General features: G+C 43.4%; 1 pseudogene; it reads right to left on the bottom strand.

Moving 5' to 3' along the window:
• Positions 1–10760: 10760 nt before the first annotated feature.
• Positions 10761–11337, bottom strand: LOC121434473 (annotated as a pseudogene).
• Positions 11338–16030: the final 4693 nt, after the last annotated feature.

Genomic DNA, 16030 nt, shown 5'->3' with positions numbered 1-16030 from the left:
GAGTACCTACACTCATGTGCACATACCTCACACAGACATGTTTATATGCATGAGATAGGTAGATAGATAGATAGATATAGATGGATAGATAGATAGATATAGATGGATAGATAGATAGATATAGATGGATAGATAGATATAAATGATAGATAGATAGATAGATAGATAGATAGATAGATAGATAGACAGACAGATAGGTAGATAGATGATGGATGGATAATAACTCTCTTTAACAAGAGAATGCCAAACGTGTGTGAGAACTACACATCCATGCTGAAGGAGCAGACTCCCACTCCATCAGTTTGGCATGTGTGTGGTGATGACTTTGCAGATGGCTCAGTGGGAAGGTGGATAAAGGAGCCACTTTATGATGGTGGCATCCCATAAGCGCCAGCAGCAGGCGTTTATGTTGGAAGTAGGTCAAGATGAGCCAGGCACACTTCACCTCGGCAGGCTTCCTTCCCAGCCTAGGGACGTTCGAGGCTTGGCCACACCCTCGGAAGTGTCGCAGTCCTCACAAACAAGGGAAGGCTGAAGGAGGTAAAGGCTGGGAAGAACAGACTGCTGAATGGAAGACAACATGGGGGAGGGGAGCTAATGAAGTCTGGATGAACTGCAGAGCGTGGCATCAATATTGGTCCCTTAATTGTAACAGAATTAGAGAAGAGTCAGTGAGCTTCCAAACCAGTCAATAAAAACTATTGAACCTGCAGTGTGGAGAGCAGGAAGAGGAAGAAGCGAATGGAGACTGGGCCTGCACAGATATGACGAGGTCAGACACAGATGCAGAGGGAGGGAAGATATAACACCAAACTCATTTCCTAGATGTGGTTAAAAAGCCAAAAAAAAAAAAAAAATGAGAATTCCAGGAGCAGACCTTACACAGAACTGAGTTAAAGTAAAAACTCGCCAGGTTGGCAGCTGTTTATGTCCATGGACAGAAGCTAGAGAGATCTGGGAGGGAGGAGTCCACTGAAGAAAACGCCCCCAGAGGGCTGGCCCGGAGGACTGGCAGGGCTGGCGTTGTGGAATAATCTTTTTGTGCACTGTGAATATGTGTCGCTCAGACTGACCTAGTAAAAAGCTGAACTGGCGGTAGCTAGGTAGGATTTCCAGGGCAGAGAGAATGCTAGGAAGAAGAAGGGGTGAGAAGTCAGCCAGATATGGAATGAGCCAGATACAAGAAACAGAATAGAGGTAAAAGACACACGGTAGAATGTAGATTAATAAAAATGTGGTTTGAGTTATAAGGACTAGTTAGAAACAAGTCTAAGCTATCTTTAAAGCATTCACAGTTAATAAGAAGTCTTTGTGTGGTTATTTGAGAGCAGGCTGGTGGGACAGAAAAAGGCTGCCTGCAGTCTGGAGGGCATTTTCTAGACTGGTGATTGATGTGGAAAGACCCAGACCACTGTTAACAGTGCCTCCCATGGGCAGATGGTCCTAGAGGGTGTAAGAAAACAAACCGAGCAAGCCAAGAGGAGCAAGTCAGTAAGTAGCATTCCTCCATGGCCTCTGCTTCAGGTCCTGCTCCAGCTTCCTGCTCTGGCTTCCCTCAGTGAGAGGTGTGCTGTGGAACCTTCCTCCCGGGATTGCTTGTGGTCACAGTGTTTCATCACAGAAACAGAAACCCTCACAAAGACACATTCCTATACACACAGTAGTCAGGGCCCTAAAATGAGGGGGGACACTCAGAACTCTTGGTTTTTATTATTAAGAACAAGTAGAATTTGTGCTATGAAAAGATCCCAAGTTCCAAGGCCATGTAGGCTACAGAGGAGTCTAAAGCCAGACTGGACGAACTGGTGAGATCACGTCTCAGAAGAAACAGTAAAGAGGACCGGGAATGCAGCTCAGTGGGAGAGCACTGGGATGCTTGAGAGTTGCAAGGCATGGGTCCAGTCCCTCCCACACACAAACATGGGTGAAATAGAACGTTTGGAGACCAAAAGGAATCAGAGATCTCATACCTGTCTTTTACAGAAGCCTGAAATGGGACCATTGCTGAGGTGGAGGGCAGAGAGCAAGGGGGAATGGCAGAGTACAGGAAACCTGAAGGGTGACATGGGTGAAAGGAGGGACTCTAATTAGGGAGGGGAGGGGGCCAAATACAGAGGACGGCGGAGGGTAAAGTAGCAGTGAGACCATCAGAAAAGGTCACAAGGCAACTCACTGCTAACTCTCCACCTAGATCACTTATAACACACGGAAGTCTGGGTATAGACAAATATATATCGTTTAAGTGAAACTTTACCATCTGGGCTGATAATGCTCCCTCCAAGAGCCAAAGACTACATAAGAAAAAACCAACAGCAGGCATGAGAGGCCTCTTTTAGGTTGCTGACCAGCCTGTCCAAGAGACTCCCAAAACATTACAGCCTATCACTGTCACCCTTAGTGACCCGCCAAGGGTGGAAGGTTAGCCCCTATTGCTGACAACATCATGTCTGACCCAGGGCGCAGAGGCCCCTGAGCTGCAAATGGCTTGAAAGCCTCCTCCCTGATGACTAATTTTCATGGGACCAGAAGATACCTTGCAAGCTTCCAAAGGATGGAGGCAACCAACAGCCCTACTGAGCTGTGATGCCTATGAACCCCAACAACCAGCATGGCACGGTAACCCTAAGTGCACAGAGTCTCACATACCTTGGTGGCAGCCAGCAGCTCTCTAGATGGACTCAGACTCACTCGACAGGAGGGAAATTGTGCCTGGCACTGGCAACCTTGTCATGGATTTTATAAGAGAACCTACAAAGCCGCTTTGCTAAACCGGCATAGCCCCTAACCACTTTCTGAATATTTGACTTTGTGTCCACAGATAAGTGTAATTCTCAACCCTTGTCAGCAGACAGAGACCATTACAGAAAACCACAACCAACCAAATGCAGAGTTGCAGGGCCCAGTCTCCACTAATAAATCTACAACATAACTCCTGAGCCTTAAGGCCCATAGCCCAGGGAGACATCCTATCAACCTGAGTCATCAAAAGTCACAGGAGATGTGGATACTGAGGTCAGTTTGGGGGACAAGGGCATATTTCCGAAGAAGCTAATTATGAGAGGGACAGGCTCCAAGCCTGAGGCATGGGTTAGAGTATCTGGAGGATGAGAGCCACTACCAGGAGCTCAGAGGGAAAGATGCCGCTTTTAGCAGGGGAGGGGGTGAGAGATAGGATAGAATGGCCCCCAGGTAGGAGATGGCCCAGGCCACACTAGTAAGGCCTCATGGCACTTAGGCCTGCCTCCCAGGTATGTTCCTTCCACAGAAGGTCTCCTTCAGTGTGTATATAGTACCTGGGCCTTGGCATTCTGGGGGGAATAAAGGCGAGGCAGGTCCCAGTTTAAACTCATATCCCTTGGGAACCCTGGACAGGGAGCCAAAGACAGAGACCCAAGTAAGCTGCCTTGCACTGAGGGGCAGGCTTCAGTCTGCATGTCTATGCAGATCCCAGGACTAGGGATTCCCTCAGAGGGGGGCACAGAGAGGAAATGGGGGACCCTGGGCCCTTTGCACCCTGGGGATGGGAGTCTTGAATAGGAGAGGCCAGGGCTGGGGGCCTGTTCACACTCCACCTAGAGAGCAGTCAGGGCCTCCTCAACCCAGGATACTGTCCCTCATGGACTTGGCAAGTTCACAGTCCAGAGAGCAGTTCCGGAGGCTTCCAGGATGAGGGGAGGATGATGGGAAAGATTATCAATTCCTCCCATATGGTTATTGCCCATTTGTCTGAGTTCTTTAGAGAACTGTCTGTTCGGTGCCTTTGCTCATTTATTGATTTGATTGTTTGTGGGGTTTGCTGTTGGGTTTTTTGAGACCTTTATGAATTCTAACTTCTCGCAGACACAGCCGGCCAGGATTTCGCTCCCTTCACTCCGGCAATCCTGTCCTTCGCTGTGCAGGACCTTTGTCATCGGGCACAATAGCTTTTGTCGACTCTCCCTATTGTCCCCTGAGCTATTGGAGTTCTAACCAGGAAATCTTTGACTGCACCTCGTCTTGAAGTGCTTTTCCTTTGCTTTCCTCTTTGATCCCTTCTGAATTGATTTCTGTACAAGGAAAGAGAGAAGAGCTCGTTCCATTCTTCCGTGTGTGGCTATCCAGCTTCCTCGGCACCGTTTGCTCAAGAGGCTCTTTTCTTCCATGTATGTGTTTAGCGCAGTTGTCAAAAGGCAGGCTGTTGTAGCTGCGTGGGCCTATTTCTGGGTCTGCTGTACGCCCTGGTCTGGTGTCTGATCCTAGGCTTTTGTTATAGACACTCTGACATCTCTGGCACGGCTTTCTTCTTACGATTGCTCTAGCTACCAGGGTCTTCTGTGCTTCCACATGGATTTTAGCATTCTTTTTCTAGATCTGTGAATATCATCAGAGTTTTGGTAGACATTGTACAGAGTCTGTAGATCATTTTTAGATGTGCGTCTTGGGGTGCGGAGATTTAGCCCAGTGGTAGATCACTTGCCCAGCAAATGGAAGGCCCGGGTTTCATCCTCAGCAAGCGTTCATACATACATAAGAAGGAAAGTTCCTGAAAAGAGCTGCACCTTCCAATGGACTGCTGCCTAGCAGAGCTGGACTGCCTGATGTTGCTGGTTGTTCTTAAAAGCCTGGATTTATGACTGTGTCCTCTTACTACAGAGGTTTTATGAAACTGCTCTCACTCGGGAACATGGAATCTGGGGAAAACAAACTCTGTGTCCCTGGGGCCACAGTCACTCATGTTTGGCTCCAGAGGCGAGAGTTGGCTTTTATACAGACGGTAATGGTGCCCGAATGAAGCACTCCAAGAATGATCCGCTTTCCATAGAATAGGTCACACAGATGGAAGGGACATCTCTGTGACACGGACCCATTGTGTTCACAGCCTTCGCAGGGGCTAGCTGCCTGGTGGAGTTTGGTGCTTGCTTTCTGCTCCTCGCTAGGGCATTTGTTATTTATTCAGAGTGGTTTGATAGGACCCTGCTTGGCAGATGCCTCGTTGAGGTTTGCGTTCAAGGCATTTGATCTGCGGCATCTTTCCTGTTTTGAAATTGCTTTGGTTCTGAGAGTCGGTTTGTTTTTCTGTTTGTTGGCATCTGGTTCGCTATGGTCGCTAGCCGGCTCTCTTGTTCCTCCAGCCCCACCTCCCGTGTCTAATTTAAGGAAGGAGACAATGTCTGGAGAAAAACAAATAGATGTTCGGTACTGCCGCTGGTTTTATGTTTAGTGTGCTAATTCAACGCGTAAGTATTTAAAAAATGGGAAACTCCAATGGAAGAGAAGTTGGCTTCAGCTTCCCTCAATAGGCAACATTTATTAGCTCCAAAATGGTTTATTTTGCATGCTTAACTAAAAGTCCTAGGCAATAAAAATTTTTAAATCACAAACAAGCAGCCTGCTTTAATTGGGATTTAAAATCATCTAAAAAAAGAAATGATAAAATAGGTCCTTTACAAAAGCAACAGTAAGAGCTCTATAGACTATACGTGAGTTAAAAAGGAATGTCGCAAATAAATAAGAAATTAATTAGAGGCTCCATCAAAACTAGAGATAAATCCTGGGATTAACTCTCCTCCCGTCTCTTTCTCTGACCTTCCCTCATCCTTCTTAATCTCCTAACAGAGCAAAACTCTCTACCAAGGAAAATTTGTGAGCAGCTGTAAGATAACAGTTAGAGAAAACTCAGGCCACCTGAGCCTTGACAATGACCCACTGTGGGGCAAATGGCTCTGTGGGGCAGGCACATGCTGCCTGGAACGAAGAAAGAGTCGGGCTGACATTGCCAGAGGAAGGAGCCTGTACCCCAGACTGACAGAGGCCCGATGCCTGGCCCAAGAGTCGGTGCCCCTTTGTTTCTTTCCCTTTCTGTTGGACACCCAAGAAGGCATGGGGAATATTAAATTATCACCATAAACTAAAGAAATAAAAGTTTGGGTCTAAAGTAACATTAAGAAAGATATTTCTCACTGGGCAGTAGTGGCCCATGCCTCAAAAAAAAAAAAAAAAAAGAAAGACATTTTTCTTCCTCTGCTCTTTACCTCTTAAGAGGAAAATGTAGCACCTTACGTTCACGAAAAACACTGCCTCTATCTCTTATGCTACTGAAACTCGTTACATCCCAAGGAGATAAAAATATAAACTTCAGGGCTAAAGAAATGGTTCAGAAGTTTGGAAGACTGACAGCCCTTCCAGAGGACCGGGGTTCAGTTCCTAACACACACACACACACACACACACACACACACACACACACACGGTTCTGTAACTCCAGTTCTCTGGGATCCCACAGCCTCCTGATTCCCGCAGGCATTTACACACACCTGGTGTGCTTACATACAAGCGGGGAGACATTCTTAAAATTAATTGAACAAAGAATGGTGTAACAGATTTGTGGCTACTTTACAGTTGCTTCATTTTTTTCATTAATTTTTATTATTTGTTATTTTATCTTTTACATGTCCAATTAAAATGCACATAAGCATATTTATAAATGCGTGTGCTGGGTGATAAACTAACAGGCCTGCCTGATAAATACGCACTGCCTTGTAAACTTGGGAACTCTAAACATCTTAAAACCTACTCAAATGGTAAGTTAGGGTCTATTAAGTGTTCATAAAACTTTAAAACTTCTTCAATCTATTCGAATGATATCTTTGGGTGTATTAAGTGTTTCATAGCCTCTAAAATGCCATTTGTTCATGAAAACTGGCATATACTGGAGTCACAAAATAAAAGGTTCAGTAAGTTATGAAATTCAATGCTGTAATCAGGTTCCAAATTATATATAAATAAAAGATATAAAATAAATATATGTAAATATAAATTAAAATTTTATTTTATTTGTGTAACAGTCATGGGTAACATAAAAATCATATAATTTCTTTTCTGGCAATGTTCTTAATACAAAATTGTTAAATATAAAATTTTTATTTGTTTGCCAAAGATCTTTGTGTTGTGTCCTTTCCACAAGGAGATTACAAGAGATGTAACATGAAGTAAAGGAACATCCACAATCTAATTTTTTGGTTTTTAGACAGGGTCTCACTATGTAGATCTCATTGGCCTGGAACTCACAGAGATCCTCCTGCCTCTGCATCCCAAATGCTGCGTTTGTAGGCATGTGCCCCACCACAGTTGGCCCCAAAATCTAAGTTTTCAAAGTTCTTATCCTAACTTTTAAAAAACCCTAGATTGTATTCTTCACGTTTAATCTTTTCCCATTGAACAAAGCTTTGGCTTGTGAGGTGACCACTGCCTCGACAGCAAGAAAATTCCCTTTGGGCTGTGGGACAGCTCAGCTGCTAAGATTATGTACTTCTCTTACAGATAGCGGTATTTTAGTACTAGCATCATGTCAGCTGACTCATAACTCCAGCTCCAGGGGACCAGACCTCCCTGCGTGCACACACACACACACACACACGCATGCACGCATGCACACACACACACGCACACACGCATGCACACACATGCACACACATGCATGCATGTGCACACACACCATTAAAAGTAAATCATAAAAAATAAAAAAGAAACTATTCCTACTTGGGGCATTCCTGCTGAACCACATAGTGACGATGGAGAGGATTTTCATGGACAAATCTACCTTTAAAATCTGGCCTGTTAGATAAACAGATGACACTAATACATTGTCAAAACTGACTAACGTTTTGACTTTCTTCAAATATTCACCCATTTTTGACAACATTCACCTTCTCCTTATAAAATAAGTCCTCTGCTCCCTTTAAAAGAATTGAGAATGACACAAGCCATCAAAAAAAAAAAACACCATACTATTACAAAGGACTTTAAATATAATAACCAAAAATTTCAGAATGAGTTACAGAGTCTTCCTCAAAAGATTAAAAAAGCAATCGACGATTCCATCAACTAGAAGAATAAAGGACATCGCATTAAAAGGCTCCATCCCACCTGCAGGAAGAGGGCGCTCGGTACTCCTAACCTACCACTGACTGCAAGTCCCGGGAGATGAACTTCTAGATCCACAGCCTCATAAGAACATGTGCCCGCATCACTGAGAACAGCCCCAGCGGACTTCAGACACTGTGTGTGCTGCTTGTATTCGGTGCCCTTGACAGGTGAGGGTGCCGAGTAACCAAACATTTCTCCCGCCTTGTATGTTTCTCAAATGTTTCCAAAAGAGTATACTTTAGGTTTGTCTAATTTATTTTATGTGTGTGACTGTTTTGCCTGCACCACATGCAGGCCTGATGTCTGTGGAAGTCAGAAGAGGGCACCAGGTTCCCTGGGATTGGATACAGGCGGTCAGGAGCCGCCGTGTGGATGCTGGGAACCCAAACCCTGGTCCTCAAGAAGAGCAGCCAGGGCTCTTAACCACCTAACTGTCTCTCCAACCCTTGAATCCTTTTATCTTTAGATATTTTTAACTGCTTGTAATATTTAGCATTTAATTTCATATGCTCATACGTAATAAAACAGTGCTAGTTGTGGTTTCAGTGACGATACAGTGTGTCCTTTCATTCCTCCTGACTTTGGGGTGGCTGTTACCTGACCCAGAACACTACTTTCCTCAAATCTCGTTTTCATGTTAAAATATTCAAGTGTTTTCACTATCTTTGTAAAAAGAAAAAATCTCATTTTTCAGTAGAATTTGAATTTTTTATTCTAATTTTTCAAATTTACAAAAACTACTTCTAATCTTCCAGAAGAATTCACGGGAGGGGGGCTATATCTTAATCCAAAGCGCCTAAGGAACTTCCTTCTGGTTGGATTTGGGGTAACTGCTTCTATTCAAATTATACAAAAGATATCAATCTCTAAAAATAACAAAAATCATATTTTATACCTTAAAGCATGATGTTTCTTAATTAAATGAATATTTAAGATATCCCATAGTATAACTAGCTAGGATTTTAAAAATAATTAAACAAATTTGCATTATGCTACTAAAAAGGAGATGCGTAACACTAAAGTAACTCCTACTAGAGTCCTGTTTCCATTTCTAACCACTAAAAATAAGAAACAAAATTTGAGGGCTGGAGCAGATGGCTCAGTGGTGAGGAGCTCTGGCTGCTCTGGCAGCAGATCTGAGTTCAGACTCGAACCCACAGACACCTGGAGCTCAGCTTCGAGAGGTCTGGTGCCCTCCTCTGGATTCCCTGGGCATATCATACGGCACAGGTGGTATATATTTACGCAGGCACACATATACACATAAACAAAACAATAAAAGTGAGTCTTATGCCTAAAAGAATAAGATTTGATTATTCCTACAAGAAATATAAAACTCAACTTCTAACAGATCTGACCTCCTGTCTTCTACCCCATTATTAATAATAATTTTTGGTACATTAGGAAAAGACAACCCTGGTAAAAAGTGTTTTTTTTTAAATTTATTTATTTATTAAGGATTTCTGCCTCGTCCCCACAACCGCTTCCCATTTCCCTCCCCCTCCCCCAATCAAGTCCCCCTCCCCTCATCTGCTCGAAGAGCAATCAGGGTTCCCTGACCAAGTGTTTTTAAAGAATGCTATATTGGGGCTGGAGAGGTGGCTCAATGGCTAAGAGCACTGGCTGTTCTTCCCGGGGATCCAGGTTCAATTCCCAGCACCCACAATCATCTGTAACTCCGTTTCCAAGAGATCCAATACCTTCTTCTGTGCCCTTTGGGCGGCAGGCACATGGGTGGCTCACAGACGTACAGGCAGGCAAAACACCTGCGCACATTAAAAAGGAAAAAGAAAAGAATTCTATGCTCCTACCCAGTCTCTTCCATAATGTAACTATTCACTTGCTTCTCCAAATCAAATCTGGTTAAATACCAAAATAATAAAGCAGAAAAAGTCAGTATCCAAATAAGACTTAAGGTAATTCAGATAGTAAAAGCCAGTCTTTCCTAGCTGGCAGTGGTGGTGCACACCCTTAATCCCAGCACTTGGGTGGCAGAGTCAGGCAGATCTGAGTTCAAGATCGGCCTGGTCTACAGAGCATGTTCCAAAATAGCCAGGGCTACACAGAGAAACCCTGTCTCAAAAACAACAAAAAAAAAATCTTTCACAAGAATTAAAGTTAGCCACTCCATATAAGATTATAGTTATGTGTAGATAAGGTTAAAGAAAAGATTATAGTTATAAGACCATGGCCAAAAGGAAAAATTAGAAGGTAATAGGTAAATAAAATACAAATAACTATAAACACAGGGAAGAAATGCATAGTCAATCTACTTTTAAATATATTTCATATATTCAAATATATAAATGGTTTAAGTCATCCATTTCCTTCCTCTGAGCCCACTCCCCTTGTTAGGCCAGACAGTGTGCTTGGCTGTTTCAATTTTAGGTATAAAACTCCTCTTTCACGTCATATGTTATGTCGAATACAGATAACTAAGACAGTGGCTAGGATTTTAATCTGGTCCACAAGCCCCTTTCTTAACGTCTTCACCCGCTGTCCCCCTTCCATGCCTGCTGCTCAGCCTCATCTGTAACAGACCCTAGGAATGGGTATTCCTAGCAGTGAGAGAAAGTTAGAATCTGGGCTCTTTGCAAACTATAGCATGCTTGGTCGCTGGGGAAACTGTGAAGGGAATTACTGAAAGGACGGACCCTCGTCACCCACTGAACCTTCTGCAGAGCCGATCAGCAAGTCAATCAGTTAGAAAGGCTGGAATGTGGCGCGTCCACAGCCAAGTAATCTCGGGACATCTTTAGCCTTTTTTTTTTCAATACAAGTCTTTCATTGTCCCAAAAGACACCCCAAATCGTATTAAAATTCAGGATCCTGTTTCTGGAGCTGGTAACTTAGGTCTACTCATCAGACTGCTGCACTGTTCCCTTTTCAGACACATAGATACCATCCAAAAACTTCCTGATATCCTTGTTCTTAACTGTTGTGGCCTGCTGTATCAGAGCCGCCGAGTTTGAAACAAGTTCAGTATCATTTCCTTCAAGGATTAATTCATCCTTCTGGGCTTGAGAGACAGAACAAGCAACGCCTGTCCTCATCCGAACCCTGCGGATATATTTTTCACCCAAGAAATTTCAGATTTCAACCAAAGACCCATTCTCCTGAATAACGACGTTGATGGGGAAGTGAGCGTACACGGACCTCATCTTGTAGAGGAAGCCCAGCTAACACCCTTGATTATGTTTTGAACGTGGCTGCAGATGGTTCTGACGGTGGCCAGTTCCTTCCTGTTGCCCCACCATTTGTCAACCGGGAGCCTCTTCTTCTTCTTCCCAAGAAGGCTCAGCTCTACATTGATGTGATAGAAGTCCCTCTGGAGAGTTCCTCTGGGGCCCTTCACAATGACAGTGCGCCCCTTCAGAGTGATGTCCACATTTTCGGAATGTCAACTGTCTGATTGCTGAGAGTAGTCTTCATTCTCGCAGTAGATGGGGCAAAGAGAGCTATCTTTAGTCTTTTTTAAAAGACATTTATTGCTCCCCTCCGTATGTGACCTAATGTGCTTGTGGCCATTTGGTAAATTCTTTAGACTCTAGACACAGACCCCTAGTTTCCAGTCAGTTAAACACTGCACACAACATCTCAGGACTATGGTAGCTGTAACCCGTCTTCCTTATGTTTCCAGCAACGTGTTTGAAAAGCACCTTGATTTATTACCTTCTTGTTCTCTTACTATACAAACTTCATCAAGCTATTACCAAGTCAAAGCACGGAATTTGGGGTGACTTTCGAATATACTGAGACCCCATGGTCCCACAGCAAGTGCCCTGCCACTTAGGCCCCCACAGTCCGTGTCCTGATGCAGCCTGGTGGGATTTCCAGCCCCACCAGCTCTGTCGTTGCCACCAAATGTAGATTTTAACTAAGTATCGTTCTATTTGCCAATAAAGCCTCAGGAGTCAGATGTTGGGGTGAAAATCTGCTAGCTCAGAGAAGGCAAGAAGCAACAAGTTGACCTTCCCTTTTGGCCTGACACAGCAAGAGAATGTCTCTCCAGCCATCCCAACCCAAGAACACCATCAAACTCCAAGTCCCTCCCTACACCTCCCTATGTGTCTCTCTATCAGTCTCCCTGGGTCCTCCATACTCTCTATGGCTAATTTCTGTTAACCAGTTACCCCATCATCCACAGTTGGTTTTATTAAGGTAGTGTCAGGTTTCACGGTATGATCAAATATCCCAAAACAGCAGCCTTTCTTCTATACATTGCCTTGGTCATGGTGTTTTATCTCAGCACCAGAAAAGGAACAAATACGGTCCATAGCTCTGGCTGAGACTCCAGTCTGTACATTGAGAGTGGAAAGCAGAGATCCTGGTTTTAGAGGGGTCACTTTCATTCTATTTGATTTGAGGATATTTATTTATTTATTTATTTATTATGTATACAATATTCTGTCTGTGTGTATGTCTGCAGGCCAGAAGAGGGCACCAGACCTCATTACAGATGGTTGTGAGCCACCATGTGGTTGCCAGGAATTGAACTCAGGACCTTTGGAAGAGCAGGCAATGCTCTTAATGACTGAGCCATCTCTCCAGCCCCTTGAGGATTTTTTTTTAACTTCCTCCCTGATTTCTTCAAAAATACATCAACTCAGCCGGGCGGTGGTGGCGCACGCCTTTAATCCCAGCACTTGGGAGGCAGAGACAGGCGGATCTCTGTGAGTTCGAGACCAGCCTGGTCTACAAGAGCTAGTTCCAGGACAGGCTCCAAAACCACAGAGAAACCCTGTCTGGAAAAAAAAAATACATCAACTCTTCAAGGGTATATTCTCAAGCTCCAGTGTTTCCATAACTTCTGTTGTTTTTCTTGCTATTGATCTTTAGTTTTGTTCTACCACAATGTAATAGAATATAAGAAATTATTTTAATTTTCTTCTCGTTTGTTAGACTTGTTTTAAGGAATAAAATATGGTCCGTTTTAGAGAATATCTTACAGGTTTCTGAGAATATTGTGCATTCTGTAGCTGTTATACAAAATTTGGATAAATATCTGTTAAGCCCATTTTATCTGTGGTGATATTTAATTCTGTAGCATATTTTTTGTCTGAATGATCTAGCTATTGATGAGCAGAGAATTGAAGTCATCTACGATTATTGGTTTTGGACTTGACTGTCTATGTCCAGTGTTTGCTCTATGAAATAGATGTCCCAAAACTTTGACTTGAAGTCTGCTTTACTATATATATACTAAAGGTATGTGCCCTTTAATCCCAGGGCTCGGGAGACAGAAGCAGACAGATCTCTGTGAGTTCAAGGCCACCCTGGGCTACGTGAGATTGACTCTGTCTAAAAGAGAAAGAGAGCTCACATGAAGGTGATCCCAGCACTTGAGATCCCATGCCTTTCATCCCAGCACTAGGGAGGTGGAGACAGGAGTGATATCACTGGGTGGAAAGAGGAAGATAAGGAGGGAGGAGACAGCTCAGTGCAGTCTGAGATTCATAGATATCGATGCAGTCTCAGGTTTTGTAGAAACAGAAACCAGTCAGTCTAAGGATTCATAGAGACAGGATGGCCCCTTCGGTCTGAGCATGGGTAGAGGTAAGAAGTCTCCAGTGGCTGGCTGCTCTGCTTCTTCAGCTTCCGCCCCTGATAAAAACCCTGTCTGGATTTTTATTATTAAGACCAATTAAAATTCTTGCTACAGAGAAGGCTACTTCTTCTACGCCCAGCTTTACTCTGTTGCTTGTAGATCTTTGAGAAAGGTTGCATACTTGTGAACTTTCCCTATGCAGTTTGGCGTGTTTGTTGGTGTCCTTGTTGGGCTCATGTTTGGGCAGTCATGTTAGTGAGACTTTGTAGGTGTCGCTTCTGATGTCGTGGAGACAATCTCACAGCAAATCCCTGCTGCTATGGCTCTTACAATCTCTCCCTCTTCCACCATGTTCCCCAAGCCTTAGGTGTGGCAGTGTTTTTTAGGTGTATCCATTGGGACTAGGCGCCCCAACTCTACATATTGATTGGTTGTGATTATCTGTAGTGATCTCCATCTGTTGCAAAAAGAAGTTTCCTTGATGAAGGGTGGAAACTACACTTACTATAGTTTTAAGTATAAATGTCCTATTGATTGGTTTTAGGGATTATGATTGTTTAGTACATTAGTGGTTATAGATTCTCCTTCAATAACCAGGATTTTACTAGCACTGAGAAGTTTTCTAGGTTTCCAGAAGTTATCAGTGGTCTCCTTCTTATCGAGCCAATCTTAAACCCAATTAGAGCGCTGTTGGTTACCACCAGGTATGCATGCCACTACAGCACTCAGTCGGTCATTCCATGCTGCTCACTGATGTCATTCATAGGCATCCCAGCTGGGTAGAACTGCTGGTTACCTCCCGCTGTGGGAGCTGGCATAATGCCTTCTGGTGCCAGGAGAACTAGCTCACAGGGTGGGCACTCAGGTCAGTCCCAGCTCGGCCTCTGGAGTGCATGGTGTCTTCAGGAAAACGAATTTACCTTCCACATCTAGAGTATAATCAACAGCAACAAAAATAGGCTCTATGTTTTGGGAGTCTCTTAGATAACCCTGGCCAACATTCAAAAGAAGGCTTCTCGTGTCTTGTTAGAGGGGAATACCATAAGCCCAGATGAAAATTTCTTATTTAACCTATATATGTATATTTATATACTGAAATGCTTGCATTGTAGGTTTTGGGGTTAAAAGTCAGTAGTATGATTCCTTGTGTATCTACTTGTTCTTCTATATTTATCTCCCTCTTCTTTCGCAGAAGATCCTCCATTTTCCCTTTCAGTCAATTGAATCCTGTTATTTCCCTCTACTTTCCTCCACCTTCTTCTGTATTAACCTCTGCTCCCTAAGGAGCCCTCCTTTCTCCCGTCTCCACTGTCAGATCATTTCTACTTTATCTCGGCTCCTTCTCTACTCTGTGGATACTTCAGTGTGGTTCCTGACCATGTCCTATAGTTATTGGGAGTTGTAATCTTGCTTAATTTTTAATTTATTCTGTAGGTGATAGGTAGATAGATAGATAGATAGACAGATGATAGATAGATAGATAGATGGATAGATAGATAGATAGATAGATAAGATAGACGGACAGATAGGCAGTATTTTCTCAAACTTGCCTTTCATTCCTGGTACTCTTTCTTCTCCCTGACCTCATCATCTACTGGTGTTATTTTTACTGGTCCTCATTTAATCATGTTTTTGTTTCCAACATTTTTTTCAGTATGTTTGTCAAAAATCTTAATTTCCCCCATGAACTCCTCACCCAAGTTGCCAATCTCTTCTCTCTCTTACAAACTTTCTTACCCATATCCTGAACTTACCCTGTGTCATCCATTGGCTTCTTTCCTTTTTGAAATCATTGGTCATTTTTGTAAATAGACTTTTGAATTCTCTGTCTATCATCTCAACCACTTAAGGCGTTGTGATCTTTTGAAGGTGTTGGGTTGCCTTGTTGATTAATGTTTCTTGGTTTGCAATGTGAGGGACTGTTGGTTTGGATCGCTCTCCCAGCTTTATTTGGGGACTCTTCTTAGGGAGACATCTACTCTCGGGCACTCATTTCCCAGTACCACTCAAGGAGGGGAAAACAGACTGCATTCAGGCTGATACTGAACCCAGACTGGTCAAGTATCAGACGTCCCCCTTTGCTTTGGGAACATTCTTTCTTTGGATGCCAGTGTAGCAGAGCAGACTGAAAGTTACAGAGGAAGTGTAAAAATGAATTTATAAAAAAAAAAAACACGTGATACCAGAAAGGATTCACCTTTCCTTGGCTGATGCATAGTGTAAAAGGAGCCCAGTCAGCCTCCCTCCCTCTTTTTCCCAATCCTTATTATTCCTTTTTCCATCACTTGAGGCCTTTTTTTTTTAATCCACTTGTAAAATTAGTGTGTTAACAAGGACTTGGTCTAAAGTTGAATTTCAAAGAGAAAGTTTTACCAAATCTCCACCTCCAAATCCTGCAAAGAAGTTCTCCATGCCCAGAAATTTTCCATCACCCCTCTGGTGTTCTTTCTTCCGGAAAACGGAAGATGTTCTTCTGTGAAAGTCTCTACCTCATTTTCGCAATCCTGAACTTACCATCTTGACCACCAATGTCTGTTGCTTGCTTTCTTTGCCACTCCACAAGACCCTGCCTTCAGA

The sequence above is a fragment of the Microtus oregoni genome, unplaced genomic scaffold (genome assembly GCF_018167655.1).
Source record: "Microtus oregoni isolate MIOR12 unplaced genomic scaffold, Mior012 000043F_ref0000047, whole genome shotgun sequence".
NCBI classification, from domain to species: Eukaryota; Metazoa; Chordata; class Mammalia; order Rodentia; family Cricetidae; genus Microtus; species Microtus oregoni.
This window is presented reverse-complemented; position numbering and strand designations above follow the sequence as displayed.